Genomic DNA, 23,747 nt, shown 5'->3' with positions numbered 1-23,747 from the left:
TCACACGCGATGGGAAACAAATTTTTAACATTGTCCAGGAGCCGGCTGCAATATCTCAACAGCTTATGTTTCCGCTTCTTCAAAACTTTTGAGTGTCAGTCTAAACTTTATTATGTGATAATTCAATATAATGAGGCTTCTGGGTGGTTCGTGGAAAAAAGGAAATGCGGCGGATGGAAGTTGATAGTCAGATAGTCAGACTGGAGGTTGGATGGGTACACCGTGTGTGTCCCAGTCCAAGCGGCCCTCAGGACTGCCCATAATGAGGCTTTTGAGCTGCTTTAATTGCCAGGTAATTATAATGTTGTAGCAACATTATGTAAATGAGTCATTATCATCTTGTATGTGTAGTATATCTGCCCTTGTTTTATGTTTCTCTGTTAGAAGTGTAACCCAGAAAAAAATGTATCACCCTCATACCGTGCCATCTCAGTGTTTCATCTTGTCAACGGAGACCTATATCTAAACACAGAGATTTGTGATATAGTGTGGTGACACCTCCCCTAACCCTTCAGTATGATCCACTTCCTGCTGGTGGCCTCTGAAGAGGCTATAAATAGTGTGACTGTGGCGGCGTCGTGCCGTGCTCCCCTTTCTCTCCCTCTGTACCTGCAGCACATTAGGTAGAAGTTATGAGGTGCCAGTTCGTCTGTGATTAGATGTCATGGCTGTCGCTCTGCTTAGACAGCGCTGATAGACAGATTTCTGGGGGCAACGCATGCGATGGCATTCGTACGAAGTGCTCCCATTGCACCAATCCGTCAATCAAGCAGGATGAGAGCAGGCAGGCCAGCCGTCCTTCCAAATAGTGTCTGTCCTTGTCTCCTCACCTCCTCTCCTTTTCATCCCAAATCTCATCCTCCTGTTCTGCAGCAGCTTTATGTTCAGACAAGTGGAGCATTTCACACTCTCCACTACAGTGATGTTACACTTCCTGTTGTGAACATTTGAAAGGCCATATTCTCTCACTGCACTGTTCTCTACATAAAGTGAAGCTGCTCTGGTATTCAGGGAAGCCATTGCCACCCAAATGAATCCATAATAATGTGCACTATTTTTTTAGTCACTGAGGCAAACTAAGCTCTCTAGAGACAAGACGTCTGTGTGGTAAGAGTGGCACATAGCCTCTCTCTTTTTCTCTCTGTTTTGCTACTGCTCAGTAAAAGCAGTGGGGTAACACTAATGAGGCAACATCTCTTCTCAGTACTGGTGTGATGCCTTTGAATTAATGTTCTTCCTTTCAGGTAAAACATTCCCTTGCTTATTTATGCTCATGATCTGCAGCGTGTTGCATGTCAACCTAGTGTGTGATCGTACTGCATAAGAGGACACAGCAGAGTTGGATGCTGGTGCTCTGTGTAGTTCCCCATAGAGACACCCACACTGGAAAGGACACAAAGGAAATCAGATCGAGCTGCGAGCTCCTGCCGAGTGGACCCAATAAACAAGAAGGTGACTTTTGAGGCCAGGGTTTTGACAAAAGAAACCGATCAAAAGAGTTCCAGATTTCCTTAAAAAAAGATAAAATAAAGATGTCTGACACTTTACGCTAGTCTTTGTTGTCAGGCATCATCATTTTCACATCCACATTAAATAGTTATATACCTCATACAGATGCTATGGGAACAACCAACGCTGATGCTTTGATGTTGAACTGAAACAATAACTATTAATTGATCAACAGGAGATTAATTAACAAACACTGCAACACTAATGAGAGCAAGAACTCCTCTTTGGTTTGATTGGTTGAGGTGTGTTTAATGCTTCAGCTGAAGAACGTTCTCAGAAAGATGTGTGGCAGCTTATGCTAAAGGGATCGAAGGCTTAGAGAAGTTTTTGGGGTAGTTCTTGAGCTCTTTCTGGTTAACGCTGTGTGACAGTTTTCAGATTTTAATCTTTTCTTAAACTTGAGAAGCAGAGAATAGAAGCAATAGAAAAATCTTAGATGAAGGATCCAACTGCTAAAAAGTTGTAGTTTTAATAATCGAACACATAAAAAAAGCTTCACGTCTTACTTGTTACCTCATTTCCTGTCATAGGAAAACATAATATGAGGTTATATTTCAATCCTTGGAAAACATAATACCTTTCCAGTTTTCTCCAGCCACATCTTGATTTATTTATGAGGGCAGGGTTGCCATGGTAGCTTAATAAGACACCTAACCCACCCACTGTTTTTTGATGCTTGACCAGTAATTTTTAATGGTTAACCCATAATGATCCATCATGCTGCTTTTGTCACCATTTACCCACCCCTGCCTCCAAACGCAGACTTCGGGAGCCATGTCAGTTCCATGATCAGATGACGTTAGCCAATACGTCCATATTTTCATAACTATGAGTCGCATCTGGGGGCTTGTAATCATTAAAGTGTTGTATATAATACAAGGTGAATACAAACCACACAGACTAACTTCTGAAAACAGGCGCACACATTTCTTCATCATAGTGTGTGAAAATCACACCAGGATGAGAATAGACAAAATAATTGATTAATAAACAAAATAATTAAATCATTAATTGAACTGTAATGAAAATTGTCATTAGGTGACTAATACTGTTAGCACTAATTAATTGAACTTGAGTTAAAATCACAACTTCTGCGTAACAACAGATGAATCTCCATGACAACTGAAATGAACTTTATCCACCAATAAAAAGCAGCTGCCAACTGTCCCTTCAGTCTGCTACAGATCATTTATGTATTCAACCTCTAAAGGTTGTGCGACAATTCAATTCAGAAGCTTGTTTCTGTTAACTTGACCCACTTCTTTTCTTATCAGTGCTCAGGTGCAGCTTAATCCAGCCAGTGAGATATCAGAAAATGCTCACCTGTAAACACAAGTAGTAATATTCAGTTTAATTCTCCCCGGAGTCACCTGAGACATAATAATCAGGTCGGCTTACAGGAGATGCTAAGCATGTTTCTGCTTGATAAACTGTAACAAAAAGGAGATTTTGCATGTATCCCCACAGAGGAAGGTAATTGCTCTCTGTTAATGGGATACGCTTTGTAAATGTCCGGCTTATTGGCTTGAGTGTGTTTGTGCATGCCAGGAAGACACGTGTAGACATGTGAGGGGGGGCTTGACGTTGGGAGATTAAGAGGTAATCCTTCAGAAATGCTGGCAGATAAAAAGCAGATTTATTGAATTCGGTGACCTGTCTCCTTTTACTAAAGTGCAAGCAGCATCATAGACAAAATTAAGACATGTCAGTATTCCATTCGGCGCTTTGAAAACAACCGGGTCCTGTCATATACATGAGAATGTCTCTGCAGCAACCAGCCGCTTTAATGACAACTCTTCCGAGCTCAGGTTGTGTTCGTGCTCTTGCAGTCGTGTCAAGAAAAAAAAAAAGAAAGCGTTCACACATTTCTGATGACTGTAGACACGCCACACTGCTGTGCTACACAGCCTCACATGATAGGCACCCAGCTCTGCCTGTTATACAAATGAAACGGCAGAAATAAAGTGAAATTTAAAAAGAAAAAAAAAACAGTCAGTGACACATTTATCAAAAAAGGTAATTCAACATAAAAAACACAATTTTACCAGGCAGGACGCCTCAAATCAGCATAATAGAAGGCTGGAAGAGTGTTATAGTAACACACTATTAAGTCATGCTGATTGTGACAAATGCAGTAACTATAAAGGTCTATAAATCACCAAGCAACTGCTTTTGCTGGGAGGTACTACGCAGATTTCCATTTCCCTGCCAAGCACAACGATCCACTCCACTGTTAATAATAATGTTAACAAGACTGGTTGACTGAGTATGGACTTAAACCAAAGACAAAGCTTAAAGGGGCAGTACACAGTTCTTCTGTTCTGGTTCCAGAAAGCATATCCTAGTTATAGTAACTTCTTTCGATGCAATATTTGAGTATTCAGGGATGTTTGTTGGCCACAAGGCACTGCTTAAAATGTGTTAATATAGTGTATAATAACAGCTTGTGGCTTGAAACTGGTCTATTATAGTGTCACAAAAATCAACTGATTTTAGTTTTGTAACTAAAAGAAGACATTGCTATCAAGTTTTTCGGTTGTATATTTAGAAGCTGTGACCACCACAAACCAGAGTGCCATTAGTTCAGTTTAAAGTCTGAAATATCTCCAAACTTCTTCCTCTCACATCAGCCTAGATGATTGAAAAGCACTACAGGCCGCTGAAAAGAATATGCATGTTTGACTCTGGTGTGAACCAAGCAGAGTGACACATCACATCTATATTCAGGTGGTCCATTTTCAGATGATGCTGCAAACCTTTTGGTGTTTTTTTCTCCTCAGAGGCAGCAGAAACCTTCTTTTAGCCAGGTCATGTTTTTTTTTTCCCAAAGAAAGTAGCTACAGAAGAGAAATCAGCGCTCTGATTCTGCCCAGGATCAAACATACACACACAACATTTCGAATCAAAGCCCCTGGAAGAGTCTTGAGGGAGGATTCTTTGTTATTCTGGTGACACAGTAATACCTCACCTATACTGTGGTCTCTTGCCAGGGAAACTCACATGAGCAGTGTTCACAGAGGCGACGGTGGGAGTGTGTGCTTTGTGTCTGCCAGTGTATCTGCTTACTCACTAGGAATGTGTGTACATCTGTGTCTCTGTATGCATGTGTGTGTGTGTGTGTGTGTGAGGGGTAATTAGGACATTAGGAGAAGCTTCTGACAGGCTTGTCATTGCCACAGCCTGCCCAGTGGAAAGGAGGTGGTCAGAGGGGGTAAGTGGGGGTCCGGCTGGGTCAAGAGACAGCTGCTGCACCACCACTCACTGTCTGGAAGCTCTCAGAGAATATTAAACCGCCGGGGCCTTGGCCAAGACGCTCCCTCATCTATGGAATACACAAAGCCTTTTTTTCACAAGGAGGCAGCGACTAATTTATGCCACTGTTATAAAAGAGCCACTGTTCTTCTATCCTGAAACACGAGGGCATAAACATAAAAAAGACCAAAATAAATGGCGATGGCATCGAGGTAATTGAGGTTATTTTGTAAATTTGGAATGCACTGACTGTTGTTCTCATTTTTACACTCGCACTTTTTTTTTCCATGATGATAAATCTGTGTGGTCTCACACCTCCTGTGTATGTGTCATCAGCAGAGAGAGAGGCTCTATTATTACAGTATAAGACATATTAAGTACATCCCCCACAGCTGATGACCTTGGTGATGACATACCATTAATTGTATAGATGGATTATTATCATCACAAACAATAACATGGCTGCTTTCCTGCTCCTACTCTCCTAAAACACCTGTGCCCATTCTCTGGCTGCCTCCACTCATACACTCATAATCACTTCTATCAGCCCAAAACGTTAACTGCATCCGGGGACGCTAAACACGTCCATTTGTTTGCAGTTGTAATGTCTTTTGTGCGCCTCAATCAGGCACCTGTCAGGCACACACCTGCTACCTCAGAGCTAAGAGAAAAGGCAGAGGGAAGGCCTTTTGTTTCCTCACAGAGTTTATAATCAGCACGTTGTTTCCAATCTTCTTCCACCATTTTTCAATTTCCCATTTCCCTTTTCTCAGTCAAATCACTGCTATCAATCAGGTGGGTGTTTGAAAGAGAGCGAGAGAGAGAGAGAGAGAGAGAGAGAGAGGGAAGTTCCTTGATGGAACCATCTCCAGCCCCAGGCCTCATTAGTCAGAGACTGCAGGAGGAAATATGTGTGTGTGTGTGTGTGTATGTGTGTGATAAAAATGAATACTAGTAGAGTGTGTCTGTCAATATGAGGCCATTTAGCAATTCCTATTCCATCCAAATGATGCACAGCGGACATTACGCTCTCTATTCGAGTTCCTCTAAATGGATACTCAACCTTAGTAAGTTGCATTATATTTTGCCATTTCCCTCCACTGTGCTTACTGATATCATGACAGAGGATGACCTATAACGTCTCAAAAACAATTTCTGTGCAGCCATGACAACACACTTCTCCATATCAGTGCACAGTACATCTCAGAAACCAATGCACCTGACTGATGTGACAGTCAATACCAATCAAACCGTAACGGCTGCATAGGCACAGGCCTGTATTGATCCTGCACCACAAAAGGGAGCTAAAAGTGCAGCGACGTCCTCTGAGAGAGTCAACCTGATGGTAAATACACTTTCACAACAGAAACAGCCTCTGTTAACATTCATGAGACACAAATTAGGCAACAAATACAAACAGTGAATAAAGGATGAGCAAGCACACAGAGGCCAGATTTTTTTTGCCTACGTGGCAATACGTTCGATGTTTTACCGAGTGTATTGATTATAAAAGAGATCTATCTCAAGTGGCCGCACAAAATGGCAACTATAGTAAATTCACAATGGCAGGGTAATATACGGCTTCACTGCTTTCATTTATTCACAGCTTGACATTTCCTCCCTTGCACAGAGTGTGCTCTAACTGTGTGCCAATGGCCACATCATTTAGACTGGACCCACATGAATATTTAACATTAGTGCCTGGCTCGTAGCTCGCAGAAAATGAATTATTTTTAGTAGGCTTTGCAGAGGCACCGTGAAAAACCCTCACTCTGGTGATGAATCGCTGGAGAGTTTATGTTGTATTAAGCAGGCAAAACAAATGGCTATCAATCATTTGAAGCTTTCCACGCTTGCCAGCTACACGTCTCTTCCCTCTCGCCTTTCAGAGATTCAGCCGGTTTTCAGGGGGATCAGCTGCCAGCCTTGGGAACGAAAAGAGAGGGTCAACCTTGAGTCACTGCTGTTTGTTGTTGACAAGCCCTTTCTGGACGACAGACCCAGTCCTAGTGCAGTTTTAGGCAAATGTAAATACAACTATAGACGCAAGTGGCAGGCTAGCATAAGGCTACTAAATGAAAACAGTAATAATAATAATCATAATAATAGCTATTGCCACCTCTTCTGTTGCAGCAACAGCTTGTCCTATTCAAATGTTTTCATACCATTCTATGACTGACAGTATGGGCCCTCGACCTACCAGCATATTGTTCTCATGCAGTTAAATAGCCCATTTGTTACCATCCCAGCACCGGGTAAAATGTTTACTGTTCAGGTATCATTCCCTTTAACAGGTATGTGTTGTTATAACTGCCATACTTGAGGCAAGAAGGGCCCATTAGATGTATTATCATGTGACTGTTGTCATCACATTAAATGGTAGTCGTATGTTCCGCTATCAGTCCCTTCAATGGCTATCATCATTTGTGCTATCAACCCACTAAGTGGCCATGTTATCAATAGCTGTACCTGTTGCTACTATGCCCCTCCTCTACACACACACAGGTAGCATAGGTGCACTGATTTAACCGAGGCTCAGCTGAATGCAACATTTCAGCATTAGTGATTGGTGGAGGACCCTAACTGTGGGGGGCTACTGTCATTACTTCAGTACTCACTGTTCACATTTCTTTTCTGTTTTTATAATTATTATTCACATGACCACAAGAGGTCTCTGTCCTCATCACTCATCACCATACATGACAAGGCATCGCCCGGTCAACTATTAGGTAAATACTGTATGTGTGGGAGATGATTATGACACTTACTGGTGAATTTTTCCTCTTTACATTGTACCAAAGTAATCCAACTCATTACGTAGCTATTTCTTGAAACATTTCCAACTTAACAAGTTTGAATGTTGCAGTTTTAAAATGTTTCACACTGTTTGACGTAGAGCATAATGAACTTCAATGGCAATCAGCTCAGGCTGCAGGAGACGTTAATGATATTAGCTCTCATAATAAACCAGTTTGAGAAAAATGTGAGTTATATTAATCCTTACAGACTTTTTTTTTCCAATAAAGAAACCGTGTTTAAACTATCTGTAACCTATCTTTAATAACTTAAAATGATATAAGCAGAAAAATTCAACTGCTTTAAAATGTATATCGGATATAAAGTAATTCATTGTATGTGTAACTGTATGTCTGTATATCAATTGCTGCATAGGACATGTTGAAGGGACTCAAATACTTGTGATGTATACAAGCATGATTCAGCAACTGTGTGACCTACATTTAATCTAAGAGTGGGAAGGATTCAGGAGAACGCTTTCCACAGCAGCTGCATTTGTTTTTTAAGCAAAGATCGATGAAAAGAAGTTCGAGGCTGATGTCTGACTCATCATTTCCGATTTGTATCACCTGAGTGCTGACAGATATCTACCAAGGCCGCTGATGCAGAGGTGTGAATGCTAAAAAATACAGTACAAATAAAATCAGAAAATTAATGGTGCTAAAAGATCAAAGAGTGAATGCAGGAGCAGTTCTTATGGATGATTAAATCAGCACCTCATGCCTCTCCTACCTGCTTTGAGTTTTATTTGATTGGCTACGCAATTACCTTAACATTGGTTAATTGCTAGTTAATTTACCTCTCATAGCAATCACATAACCCTCTGCTCTGCCAATCAGTCACTTAAAAATCATGTATAAATTCAGTCAGCTGAAATACACACAGGCGAGTGCCCGGGGTGCCGGTGTGACACGCCGAGTTTACAGATTCTCGGATTACTTGACAGTTTCATTAAGACAGATTACAGTGACCCTGAAGTTTTAATCTTCCAGATAAAGTAAAGCTGTTTTTACACCCATCCTTGAGGATGCACTTCATTTCCAACAACATCCAACACGAGATGAGATTTGGCCTCCTTCAAATACAATCTGAATTGCTTCAATTGATTAAACAAGAAACCGGCAGGCTGAAGAGAGCAGAGCTGAGTACAAACCTGTCCACGCAGCCACTGGCAACCGTGGACGCAAGATTGAGGGCGAGATATCTGCGAGTGTCCTGGCACCCGAGTCAGAGAGATAGTCCTGCTTATTCTTGGGAGGGAGGGGGTCAAACTGCAGACCGGGTAGCTCTGCCTGTGTTTTCCCTTCAGGTTAATATTTTATGGATGTGCGATACAGTTCAGATGACAGCTCGAGATGACTGAGAGTCAGCAAGGAGGCGGCACAAGTTCAGCGATTTATTAAAAGGTAGGGGAGTGTGGCACGGTGGAGTGTGAGGCTAAAGAATGTGTGAGTGGCTGTTAATGCGAGGAGTCTCATGATGACTAAAGTTTGGGCTCGTACATGCATCCGTGCACATGTGTACAACAAGAGACCATTAAAAAGCAGACGCACACCAGCAGTACAGATGTGTGTGTGTGTCTCTCTGCGAGCCCGACATGAAACACAGGAAAAGGTCTCTTTGATCATTACCTACCTGTCAGTCTGCCCTCCACAGGGACCGCCTGTTACGATTGCTGATGTGCCGCACTGACAGGCCAGAAACACACATGCTAACTCAAACACATCAAGAAAAGAAAAGAAAAGGGAAAAAAAGCAGCGTAGTCTGACTGGTGCCGGCATACAAACCCGTCCCCAAGGAGGTATAACCATGACGACCAGTAGTGTGGGCAAAGCGCAGGTTTATTATTCTATATTTGGATTCCAATTAGCCTCAGTGACTGTGAGGCTTGCTGGGGTCCACATTCACATTCGCACTGACGGGCAATTTAGTCTCCAATTTTTGTGATTATGTGTTTGTTGAATGTAGGAGGAAACAAGCAGAAAACCATGTGATCAAAGGGAGAGCAGACCCACAGGGGGGACAGAACTTTATTTGTTTGCTTCTACAGTAGATCTGTGAGTATTTGTAAAAACATGTAGACTGTCGTGATGATGCCACCCAGTCAATAAACTGCTCTAATTATGTGGTTTTATGCCATTCTGCCTCCTGTGTTTCTTCACTTCATTTTGGATGACAGTGATGATAATTAAATCCGATTTTAACTTTCAGGGGCCTTACAGCAGCCTTAAAAAGTCCATTCAACAGAATTACTGAAAATATAATGTGTCTGTTTCCTTCAGGGACAATTTGACAATATTTTGAAACATCTAGTGACAATTATGGCTTTGTCCTAATACTTGTTACTACACTACAGTAGAAACAACACGTTCTCAAAAAAAATGTCCCAGATATATTTATGCTAATGGACATCTGGATGAATTGTCTGGCATGCGACATTATTTGATATTTATGCTGACCGAACATGAGATTGATACTGCTGCAAAAGCCTGGTAGTTGGTACAGTTGGATTTGGCATAAAAAAACTACTGGTTAAGGTTGGGCATCAACAACAGGGTTATGTAACGATCGTCTTAAAACACAAACACACTCAACATGAGACGCATTTTACAAGGCAAACCACTACGGCTGCATCACAGTGAGTCCCCGCCCCCATGAAGATGTAGAGATTAGGGATGCACCAAAATGAAAATTTGTGACCGATGCCGAAGCCGAATAAAAAATTAAAAGCTTTGCCGAATACTGAATGGTACCAAATACCTCTGAAAGCCAATGTCCTCCACAACACTAAACGGTTGATCACCCAAAGCCATGTACTCCATTCTCTTCTTTGTGATTCTGTTTGCTTTGGCACTGTCTTCTGCAAACTTTTTCTTCATTTCAAAGACGTCGGCCACGGACGGAGTGGGCGTCCTGTGATCAGCATGCTGTTCAGGGTGTTTGGCTTTTAGATGACAAATTAATGTAGTAGTGCTAAAGTTCTTTGCGGAGGAACCCCCTCTAGATAATTTGGCTGAACATTCATTAAAAACTGCAATTCTGTTATCGCTCTCCTGCACTTATAATAGCTCTATAATATCTATAATATCTCCACACCGCAGACATGTTAACTGGCGCCAGGTCACAGCGACACTGTACATTGCGTGATTGCGTGACATGCCACTAATCCGCTTTGCCTTTATCTTTTAACCAAATGTGGCTTTTTTGCAATATTAGACCGAATATATTCGGTTCTGGTAGAGATCCAGCCAAAACTACATGCACTCATTACATTTCTAAGGGTTGAAATATTGACCTCATGTTACGTTTACCTGGTGGGGGCTCACTTGCTATAAAACAGCGGTGAATTTTCTCTTTAATGTAATTTCAAGGGATCTTCAGGTGAAAGTTTGCAGCCCGGTCTGATTAATCCATATAAGATGCTGTGGACAGTTAGAAAGGCCGCTGGAGCCCATGAAACTAAACAGTTCTGAATATCTCATTTCTGTGAGCACCACAAACAACATTTCACTGTAAACTAAAACTTCAAAGTCAGATAGCAGATAAAATATGCCTGACCCTTTGAGGCTATGGTACCGCTGTGAAGATATCAGCAGTAAAACTGGCACCACACTGTGCTGAGGCCTGCTGGCTTTGACGAAAATAAACTTTGCCAACCAACTCCCAAAGTAAAACTGTCTAAAAAGTGTCTGCACTGCATCTGTATTGTTGGTGCTGTCTCTGTGTGTATCTGTGGGTTAGCAACTGTTGGTCATCATTTTCAAAAGAAATTCTACAGAGACTCAGTTTGCTAAGCTTGTTAGGGGAATATCAGCACCTTTATGATCAATCAAACAGTTTCTGAATCCTCATGTCCTCTGCTGCCTTTGTGGCTTTTTTTCCACCACAGCCCCTCGTTTATCTCGTTCTCTGATTTTTTTTTTCTTTCTGTCACCGCTGTTTCCAGCTTCGATAGGTTAAAGTTACCTCTTTAATCTTTATGTGCCCTCAACAGAACCCAGTGTAAGAAGAATGAACAATATCATGCAGCAACATAAACACATTGATATGCAGAGCTGTGTTTGTGTCTGTCGTAGGTGAATTTGACTGTGTCGTTAACGCCCACATGACTCAGGGTGGTCACATTTGGTTGCAGCAATTTACACAGTTTAAGTTGTAATGGCTTTTCCCACATCTTTCTCAGAAGCAGCTAAGACACCTCTGTAACTACTTTGGGAATACATTGTGCGACCACAGCGCCGACACCATTAGCATGCATCGTACTGTCAATTTAAAGGCAGCGTTTGAAGCTCATTCTAATGGGGATGAGTCCATTTGCTCTGAGAGCAGGATGGCAGTGTAGGACAGAGGAAACATGTGGGCTGTGATGTGCTTTAGATTTGAGCAGGAACATTATATTGTGCCGCTCTATATGCAGAATCTCTTGATGTCCTCCACATGAGAGTGCGAGATCTCACGGCACACATCAAACACGTCTTAACATCCAGACCAGTCAGTCCCAGAGCCTGACAGCAGCTCGCTGCAGCGCTGTCCGGCTGCACGGCTAAACTGTCCGTATACCTTCAAACCTGCAGATACACTAATATGATTGTATCACACGCTCGTACATCTCTTCCTGCACTTCTCACCTCAGATAAGAAAGATGCATATCTGTCAGTGCTGCAGCTGCCTGCGAACACTTGAAACATAAATTCTTGTTAAATAAATAATGTAGTCTGTCACACTGTGTACAGTGGTGGAAGAAAAATGTATTTACAGTGTAGCTTCGCTGTGGAGAAGCGCTAACTGTGCACAGCCTGGTGAAGCATTTTACAGCTAAACTCCAGACTTTGAGAAGACAAACACAAAGCTGTAAGAAGAGTGAATATTCATCATGTCGCCTGAACCACAACTCCAAACAAATGCTAATGTTGATTCATATCTGCCGGATGTGCAAATAATGAACTGTTCTCAAACACCATTTACCAAAACAGCTTTAAGGTGACGATATGTCAGCGTTGTGTTTACAGCTGGTTGTAAGGGTAAAAAAAAATCAATAATTGTAGCTCAACTAATTCTTCCACTTTTGGTTGATTACTTTGAGTTGCTGTTTTGAATTAGGCTGTTTAATCGGATTTAATCTTTCAATGTTTGAGCCGAAACAAAACAACAAAGTTTCTCTGTAGTTTTCTCTGCTACCAAAGATTTACAAGCATTTATTCACAGGACCACAGGAGGCTTTCACTCACCTTAAGATATAAAAGCACCACTGGCATTTCCCTGGTGTGAACTAGATGTAATCTATATAAACTTGACTTTGTAGCATAGTTGCTGAGGAAGAGTACTGACAGAAGCTGATTTAAGCACAGAAATGTTTTCAAAATGCCTTTGGTAGGAGCAAAAAGGGCTTGCAGAGATGTATATATATATATATATATATATGCAAATATACACAATAGAAACAACACTGTTGTCATGAAAATTATTACAAGCTATTGCAGCATTTCATCAAGCTAATTTTAAACTATAATCCCAATTTAATAACTTCACAATTAAAACAAACATTTATCTCTGAGGTTTTTTTTTTCTTCATTAAAAACACTCAATTTAGGTAAAGTTATTGGTTTTGGATTTAAACTGACTGTAAACACATCGTTATTGAACACACACCACCTGCAACAAGCTTCTCTGCCATTTTCTTGGCTGCCATGGTGACAAATCATGCAGGAAGGCAAATAAATAAAATATTCATAATATATAATATTTATATGATAAATTCCTCTGAAACAAGCAGGTGTTGCATAGCACGGTAGCCATATGTAACACTACAATTAGGAGCAGACATTTAGTGTGTTTGCTTTTGCTTTTTCTCAGCACCAAAACAAACACACACAAAGAACAACTAATAAGGTCTGATACCAGCTGGTGCTTGTATTATCCTCCTCCAGTCCAGACACATAAGGTCTGATTTTATATATAGTTCTGTCACAGCAAAAGCTATGACAGCTGCAATCCACTGTCCATCCTGCTACTAGTAGTAGTACAAATGGAAATGATAATAAAACATGATTGTCAGATGATGCACAGTGGTCCTTGCCGGGGGGAGGTGATGAACACTGCAGAGATGATCATTGAGGAAATAAAGACGAGGAGTCGGGTAATCTATGACACAACACAGCTACACCTCATAAGATTAGAGCCGCCTCTCAGTCTAATTCAGCCCTCTATCTGCATGCTCAGTGCTGTGCAAAGCAGTGGGGTTCTACCCTCAGGGGTGTATGGCCCACACTAGAGTAGGTGCCAGACTGCAGAGCAGGAACACACACACACACTTCTGTGTGCAGGTACACACAGAGTGAAAAAATATCCAGCATGATGATTAACATGGAAAATTAACAACGTCTTACAGAAGGTTTCCGTGGGCTGATGGCACAGCCACAGTGGTGGAAGCTCCCCAGCAGCCATGAATCACAGCTCAGGAGTTTCCTCTCCTTTAAATTTAAATGCAAACTTCTCAGGTTCAACCTTGCTGTGAATACAGCAGTCAGAGAAAAAAAATAGCATTTGAGGTGAAGCACACCGGTGAGAGCGTGTTTTCCTGGATAATCAGGCCAATGAAAGGGTATTGTTTGTTTTGGGCAGACAAGAGACAGCTGCTGGAATGCCAGTGTAAATACCCGCTTTTGTCAGTTCTCTGTGCTGCTGTTTTGGGATCCGGAGCGACCACAGGATCAGCATCAGAGAACATTTTTATCCCTCAGCTTACAAACCTACTGAACTGCAGCTCTACATCCTCTTCCTAGCCTTACTGCTCTTTGCTGTGAGCCAGCTTTACTCCACAACACAAAAAAATGGACTCACAACTCGCTCCTCAAGGTTGAAGGAAGCACAGTTCGTTGGCAAGTTTTTGCTTCCTTTGTTGCTGTGTGAGGATTTTGAGGCTTGTTGTTGAAAGTGATAAAAATTACAACTGAAAAAGAGACATTAAAGAGTTCATACTGCATCTAAAACAAAGCTTAAGAGCATATATGTTGTCTCTGAGGCTGAAAAAAGAATTACACACACATGTGCCTTCACCTGAGCTCGTCCCACGGTGAAATTAGCTAAGCTAACCCAGGCTGGACGTAAGTGAGAAACTTGATCATCCTCGTGCAGATGGGGTATTTAAATAATCCTAACACTTCCTCAAAATGATGCAACATACCTCACCGATGCAGATTACCATTGTCTCCCTATTACAATAACATATATAATAGTCAGTTTTACAAGGCAGTTGAAACAAGTAGTGTTTACAAATCTTACGCCCTCCTGTGGCCATATAAGGATAAGACAAGAGAGAGATGAGATAGATAAGATGAGATAAAATGAGATTAGATAAGGTTTTGGGTTGAGGCAACCTGCAGATGGGATGAGTTTGTCTTATAAAACAACAGACAACAGATTTAAAACTCTTAATTATGGTGAAAAACAGACAGATTTACCTGCTGCTGAAAGGCTTAATCTGCATTGTGTGTTTAAGTGTAACTGATGTGCTCATTCAAATATAAAAGTCAGATTACTGTAGCTCTGAACCACTTTGTATTCAAGAAGGCAGATGCAGGCTGGAAGTTGATTTTATTTAAATTGAATTACTGGAGTCAGTTTCAACTATGAAAAAAAACCCTCACATTCAACCTGGCGACAATGCAGACCCATATAATGAGGTAGAATAAAGGCTAAATGAATCCAAATCAGAGGAGCCATGGGACTGAGGGAATGTGCACTGTGAACAATTAGCTAGCTCACCCAGCATACGAATCAGCTCCTGGCACATTACGCACATACTGTAAAGCTCATTACTGCCGAAAAACACACACAATCAAGTCGATCAAACTCAGAGACAGAGCAGCAAGTGAGCTCCGTCAGGATCCACCAGTCATTTGACTCTTTAACCCGCCGCTGTGCCGCAATCACCCGGCGCAGACACAACAGCAGCCTCATGTCGTGTTTTCACAAGTCATGCTCCGTTGTTATGTGCAGGACTTTTCCCAGACTTTTGCGCTCTTTGATGGATGCTGACTGTTGTGATGCTTTCATCTCCTCCCTATATATATATATATATATATATATATATATATAAAATAAAAGGTAATAAAAGGATTCTTGAACGCAAACACTCATGGTTAAACATAAAAGGGCTGAGATATTTTAAAACTGACATGACTTCAAAGGGAGCGAACACATTCAAAGGGTATCACAGGAAAGAGATTCAAAAGCCAGCTAGTCACCTGTAATCCACTGCTAATACTCGGTCCCCATACATAACGTTCACATCGTTCACACACGCTTCACTTCAATGTATAGACGGGCATCAGGTCATTGACATGCAACCAGCACAATGTACAGCAGTGAGAACTTCTCATAGATATCTTGTAGTTAAAGTGTCTGTATTGATCCAGCGTGCCTATACACATACACAGGGATTAACCTGTGAATATATCAGTGTCATTACAGATCAGCTGCTGTGTTACAGTAACAGCTATCCTGTTCATCGCTGAAGCTCTTTGTCTCTGCAAAAAACACATTCTTGGAATTTATGTGAGTTGTTGAAAGGTATAGTTTTCAGAGGAGGAACTACCTTACAAATAAACCGAGGAAGGAACTGTGCCTTCAAAGGCTTTTCACCATGGAACTAACATTTTTTTTCCTTTCAAAGTGTAAGAAAAAAATCCTTGACGCAGCACAAACAACCATTTAGCAGCTCCGACGAGCTTTTGATCACAGCTGTAGGTGATATTTTACTTCCAGTAAACTAAAAAGCCACATTTACAGCGTCACTTTCAAAGTTTTTTAATAATCGGTGTCACATTCTGACTATGCTCTTATTATATAGCTGCTTTTAATTGTACTTTGGTTTAATTTGTTTGGTTATTAAAGGTCAATGTGTTTTTTTGGCAAGCCCTGTGAGCCAATGAATGTTGGGCACAGGTTTTTTTTGTGTGACGTTTATAGTGAAATGTACACCATGTTCCTGCTACCATGTGTCAGGCACAAACACTCTGACTTCTTGGCTGTCAGAAAGTCGTGATCATGTGTTCTCATGTACACGTGTGGAACATGTCTGCATACATTTTGTAATGTATGTACAGCAGATCTGCTGTTTTAAGGTTTAAACAGTCACTGATGATATAAGATGTTTTCTTGTATATATTGTATTTATTGTTCTTTGGTATGCTGCTACTACAACTTAATTTCCCCATGGGGATTATTAAAGTAATTCTTAATCTTAATTTTAATCTTAACATTTTAAGATTTACATTTTATGGTATTAAATGGCTGCACATTCACTGTTAAATGATTATAACTGCTGTGAGGATTCAGGTTTCAGCTGCTGATATTTGCACATAACAGCATATAATGTTTATAAAACTTATTTTTTTAAAAAATTGAAACATTTTGCACAGGCTGACATATTAAAAAATATCATCAAAAAGATGTTGTGACATTTTGAATAAACACCAGAATACAGTAGCAGTGCTGCTCTGTAAAACGATCTCCTGCATCAGGCCTAGAAAAAAAAAGTGTAAACAATGTATAACAGAAGGAGTGTGTGGACGTCAGCCAGCGTGGCCTCAGAACTGTCTCTGTGAAAAAAAAAAAGAGAATCACACATTTTGGCAGAACGCTCACAATCTCTTAAGGGAAAAATGAGCTTCATCTTTAAGCTGCTCAAATTTCCATTTCCATTTGATTGCTCTCTCAAACTGCAGCGTATTAGTTTGGCACAGCGGGCAGATAGAGAGTCCACTCTATAAAACAAATCTTTAAACCATTATGTTTCTGGGCATCTTCATTTCAGCACAAAAAAAGTTTGCTGATTGTGTGAAGAGACAAGTGAAGCCAGCAGAGGAAATTAAGACACAGCAGCAAGATGAGTTCCTTTGTGGAGCAGATATTAAGGTGTGCAGTTAGACCTCAAACATCTTTACACCTTTAATTTGTTCTATTTATGTATTTTTTTATAAACTCACTTGTATTCTGCACAAAATGTCCTTTACACAAGTTTAAATTTAGTTTTTACCTGATTCCTCTTAAATCAATGCTCCTGTGTTGTCTCTATTTCAAGGAAGATAATTGTTGATGTCGCTCAGAGCGACCACCCTGCAGGTGAAGCTGCTCCACCTTTCTGATGATGATGATGATGTATGTCTTTGTAGGATGAGAACTGCTAATCTCTCCACTCTGATTATTGCTATCACTTTAGATTTATCCATTGTAGGTGTGCAGATTCGGCAGTCAATTTCATAGCCTTAAACACAATCTCCCAGGGAAATGCTAAGGTCAAGAAGGATCCATAAATAATCCCTTAAAGTCTGTGGCTCTTCTACTAAGCGTTATTCAAAGAGGATCGATAGGATGTTGTGATTCAAACACAAAAACCTATTCTTTTGCTTATCAGCAAAGCTCTCTCCCGGCGGTTTGTGGTGATCAATTATTAAAATCAACTTCACATGGCTCCCACGTGTCAACAAAACGGGGAAGTCAGATTTATTCTATAGGCTAAGACTTTTGAGAGGTCATTTTTCATCTGAGTGGCCTTTAGCATTTCTTATTAAAATACATTATTGTTCTTGTAGATTTATTTATTCAATGTGATAGCTCATTAGTCAGATTAATGTAATGTACTCTCTCTCTTCTGTCTGGGAATGGTACGCCTGCAAAGAGGTCCGTGTCGCTGTATAAATAAATGACAAGAGGGAAAGTTCAAGGCTTTTTTAAAAAAAAAACTGAAACACTGACTTTCATTACACATCTATTTTTAAGTATGCTAAATTTAACTGGAAGCAGACTCAGCTAAAGCAAAACTGTCTAAAAATAAAAAAAACCCATGACATCATTTATTAATACTGTTCATTTATTTAGTAAAGTTGCACTGAGTCATGCATTCTGTTCACTTTGTAAATATATTTTTTTCTTCATTAGTCTCTATTATTTAACACATACACCATGTCATGTGTGAGAACTATCTACATGCACACTGCTACTCTGCCACTGTGCGACGTGTGCATCATCTCAACTATCATGAATCTGATCACAATCCTGAGAGGATGAACCTTATTTCAGGCTGGAAGAAACTAAATTAGTGATTTACCCAGAATGCATTGAAGTAGCTGCTCTATTTATTATCTTAAAATTAAAATAAGTATCATATTTACTTATACATCATTGTTTGCCTCGGCACCACTTAACTGTATGTATTCAAACCTTATTAGCATGCGGTATGTGAATGTAGTCATCTGTTGGCCTTGAAATCAGAAAAAGCTAAAAGGCTGCATATACTATTGTGTGTAGGAGTGTTCAGATATTAATGTAAAAAAAAAGTACCTGTTTATGGTCAGGCTTACAGATGTGCAGAAACAAGCCAGCTAGCACAGGCTGAGGGCTTACACCTACACAACACAATGCATGAACAGCAAAGATTCTTCAAATCAACACATTCTGAAAAACTGTAACACCAGGTTCAATAGATGTTTGATTGCTAACCAGCTAACATCACCCTGTTCCCTGTTTGTAATGCCACACTGAGCCTTATGATGGGCTATGGAGTCACTTCTTCATGATAGCAGAGAGTGTGTTCTTCTGCACATGTAGCATAGACGTCGACACACCAGTGTTTAGGACTACTGTGGAAATCTAACCTGCAATAATGATCAGCTGGATAAATGATCCCACCTCTTTGTACGACCAATGCCAAAAGTCTTAATGTCATTATAATTATATTAGGACTTAAAATTACACATAATTATGGGCTTTGAGTGACAGGCAGGTGCCGTATAACAGCACAAGCTGGCTGCTGCCGGCCTCAATTCTAGTCATGCTCCACCTCTTTGCCTGTATTTGGAGTTAAGGCAGACTATGAATCTACTACAATGGCGACAGTTGGAGCTTCCCACAGACTCAAAACAGCTCTTAATAAAACTCTGGGTGATGTCACAGAAGCTTTGTCCAGAGTTATATTCTGTCTGTGGTGCTTTCTGATGCTGGCGGCCAGCGCAGCTAGAGGTTGGTGTTTGCCAGGCTACAACCACCTCCTGGACCAAACCCAACTACTGCATTCAACACACCTTTGAGTTGTATCTTTGTTGGTTGATGTGGCTTAGCACATGTAGACAGACTCACTTTAGTTTGTGTAAGAAATGCAGGCACAGAACGGGTTGTGGTATTAATTGATGTGTTAACATTAGCTCAGTGCCTGTTTCTGGTTACATCTCATGATTGGTGGACGAATAGATACAAAAATGGTTCCTCATGCTGCTTTTACAGTTTTAATTAACCTTTGAGTTGGTAAACACAAATGTTTGATCATGATGAAAGTGACTGCAGTATACCAGGGGTATCAGCAAAGTTTGTTTAAGAATTACATGTTTAAATACCAATTGATGAGTGAATTAATTAGATACTTCACAGCATATAAACTTCCTGAAAAATGTTATTTATTCACAGTTACATGACATACACAGTGAATGTGTTAGGAGGCCACCAGGTTTACATTTGTTTTGTGTTTTTTATTAATGTATTTAAAAATAAAAGTCACTGATAAGGTTTTTAATTAGTTTTCCTACTTGCTGAACTTGTTTAAGGCTAAGAAAGGGTTGTTGTGATTTACCTCATTTATTACTAATCACACACACTTAACATTAAAGTTCATCACTGTGCAAATCATGCAGCTCCACGTTCACTGCTTTCAAAGCGTCATTGGCTTTGATTCCATTGCGTTGCTTTGTATCCACGAGCAATCGTTATGAGCTGATGCAGATCTGCAGAACATTATACTGAAAATACAATTCTGACAGAAACTATAGCATGCCTGATGTTTATTCTGATTTTTGCGTCAAGAGTATTGATTTTGTAACAACACATAAGTCAGTCAGTGCATGACCCCTTAACACTGGCAGCCAAGCTTGTTCACCATTAAGAGGTTTCGATGTCTAAACCTATATGACATGTGTTTTGACATCATTAAGTGGTTTTCCACAGCAGGACCTCAGGGTCACCTGATAGCTTCTTCGCTAAAATAAGTCAACAAATCCAGTCTTTACCTTTTTCTACCCAGCTCTTTTCAAGGTAAGAGGTCCTACACTGAAAGAGGTGGGAATGTGTACACCAGTTGAACTGAACTAAAATGACCAGTTGGTTCCTGCAGTGGGATAACACCAATTGGCAACTGACCTGTTCTGTTGTTATGTGTTGCTGTGTGTAACAAACATTTCTAAATTTATGCCTGGACAAAAATACAACTTTTTCGTGTAGTTTCTGTTTTTAGCACTCCAGCTCTCCTATGTATGCTGTTTACTGCACTTCACATCAAAGCATTTAAATTGTCTCTCTTACTAGTGTGTAAAGGACACACCTTTTACTCTGGGAAAACACTGCCCATCTTTGTGGCTATTTGAGGAACTGCAAACTCCCAGAGGACTAGTAAACAGCATTTGTATAAAATGTAGAACTGAGTCATCTCTTCTCGAAATGCCAACCTCCACTCAAGGAAAAAAAAGAAGGTAAGAAGACGTCTTTTTACTATGTCAGGGGGAAAAAAAGACAGCGATTACAGATAAACACTGTTTACAAAATGTTCTAATACTGGCTGTTTGTGATGATGTGATTCCAGTGTTTGATCACAGTCCTAAGGCAATTTTTCAAATCTATCTGCACTACAAAACAGTCTGATGGAAAATGCATTTGCTGTGCTCCGATTACAGATTATTACAACCCAATGAACAAACATTTGTCTTGTCAACATCTGCAGTATGAACTACTTCCTCCTGATTGTGATCCTATTTATATCTCACCGTATGCTATCCTTCATGTCATCCTTCCAACATCTCAGGTTTGAGTCCAGTTGGAGAACTGGTTCTGTATGTGACTCCTCTTTGCACTTTTTCTTTCCTCAATCATGTGTGCTATCATCCTTCACCTCACACTGCTCAGTCAAGGCTGGGCATGTAGTAAAATATGACCTACATGGATGTTGCAGCCAGCCATGCAACACTTGCCTTGAGCCATGACGTCTGTTATTATCCAACTAATAATAAGGTGTTATGATAGAAACAAAGACAATGAAATGTAAAATTTAAGGGTCATGTTCTCATTGGTTCTAATTGAATATGGTGCAAATCATGCACATGGGTAGAACATAAGTAAAATAATTACTGTGTTCATTGTATATTTTATTAAACGTCAAAGTGACTTCTAAAGTGACTTTAAAGAGTTTATGTTACCACTATTACTCATCTGCCTTCCTCCTGTCATTAGTGACACTACTCTTTGATGACATGGTGTTTATTGTAGCTTAAATATGTATTTGCCAGCAGCAGTGGTCAAATTATCAAGGCATTGTAAATGACCATGTCTGATCTGTGGGAGGCCTGTTTGTCATGACGCTGTATTCTATTGTCCTAGGATACCCTGGGCCATGATGGATCCACCTGATCCTACAGATGACTGTCATAGATGATAGGTGGGAGAATCTTTGGAGGTGGCAGAGAAGAGAAGGGCAGAGCATGAGCAAAAATGCAAAACGATTTTGTGCAAGATGGCGCCAGTGTGTACGGCCCGCTCTCTGTCTCCACAAACTCTGGTTGTAATTCTGCTGTTTTTATTGCTTGCCCTTTTAAATATCAACGCTCTGCTGGTGTATGATCGCCAAACGCTTCTGAATCTTCGACTGTCCTTTGAGAATTTGGAGCAGTTTGGACATGATGGACAGAAAACTTTCTGCCCCCCGGTTCTCTCTGGTATACCGGCTTACCTTCTCCGTGTTCCGCCTCTACCTGCACGCAGAGGGCGTAGACGCCGGGGAAAACGCAGTGGCAGACTGGTGAAGCTGAAAGCGTGCTTGGCGTGCTCTCCTGAGGCCGCTTTGGAATACTTTGGACCCGACTATCGCCGCTTCGTCTCGTGGCGCTCCCTGGATCCGATCGCCTCCTCCCTGGTTACGGTGGCTGGTACAGACGAGGGACCGGGGACTTGTCACTCCTCCTTTCGCTACCTTCATGGGCGCGGGGTGAACCTGCACAACTTGCGGCCACTTCTTCGGATCCCACAGACGACTAATGCGCCGGCTCCAGCTCCGGTCAGGATGGCCCTGGTGAATGCTAGATCACTAGCCAACAAAACTTTTATCCTTAAGGATTTCTTTACGTCGCGCCGGTTGGATTTTCTGTGCGTAACAGAAACATGGATGACTACCGGTGAGTCCAGTGCTCTTTGTGAACTTTTGCCACCTGACTGCTCATACTTCAACTCTCCCAGGACGTCAGGTCGCGGAGGAGGCATAGTGACTGTTTACAGGGAGAGGTACATTTGTAAACAGCTCACGCCGACTCCTTCTTACTCCAGCTTCGAGCTGAATTTATTTGAGCTGGGCTCTGTCTCTCCAGTGTTGTGCGCCGTCATATACAGACCTCCCAAGTACTGTAAAGACTTTGTTGATGACTTTGCTGACTTCTTGTCAGGAATAATGCCTAAATATGATCGAGTTTTAATAGCTGGGGATTTTAATATCCATGTGTGCTGTCCTGTAAGGCCATTGGCTAAAGACTTCTTACATCTCATTGATTCTTTTAATCTCATTCAGCATGTGTCTGGTCCTACACACGAACACGGACACACGCTTGATCTTGTTTTATCCCATGGTTTTACTGTTTGTAGCCTAGAGGTTTGTGATGCTGTGTTCTCGGACCACATGCCTGTTGTGTTTGAGGTACCTCTGCCCTGTCACACAGTCAAACCTCGCGCTCCTGTGCAGCGCAGTCGTATTATTAACTCTTCCACTGCTGCTCAGTTCTCCTCAGCTTTTAACTCGGTGTTCAGCCCAACTGAAGATTTGGGCTCAAATTGTGATGTTGAGGCTCTCTCCTCTTATTTTAACTCAACATGCCAAACTGTGCTCGATGCTGTGGCTCCACTAAAAACAAGGCCTTCCAAACCCAGACCTAAGCCGTGGATAAATGACTCTACACGTGCTGCCAGACGCGAGTGCAGGAGAGCAGAGCGAAAGTGGAAGAAGGACAAGCTACAGGTGTCTTTCCAGATGTTGAGGGACAGCTGGCGTTTTTATCAGAGAACTGTTAAGGCTGCAAAAACCAAATATCTTTCTGATATTATTTTATCTAATTGTCACGATCCTCATGTTTTGTTTAAAACTGTAAATTCTGTTCTTAATGCTCCAC

General features: G+C 41.0%; 1 protein-coding gene across 3 annotated transcripts in view; it reads right to left on the bottom strand.

Annotated features, from left to right (window-relative positions):
- The window catches only part of cadm1b (cell adhesion molecule 1b), a 129,160-nt gene that overhangs the window by 39,655 nt on the left and 65,758 nt on the right, over window positions 1-23,747 (bottom strand). The window lies entirely within an intron of this gene.

The sequence above is a fragment of the Parambassis ranga genome, chromosome 13 (genome assembly GCF_900634625.1).
Source record: "Parambassis ranga chromosome 13, fParRan2.1, whole genome shotgun sequence".
NCBI classification, from domain to species: Eukaryota; Metazoa; Chordata; class Actinopteri; family Ambassidae; genus Parambassis; species Parambassis ranga.
Note: the sequence above shows the minus strand (reverse complement) of the source record. Positions and strands in the feature narration are given on the sequence as shown.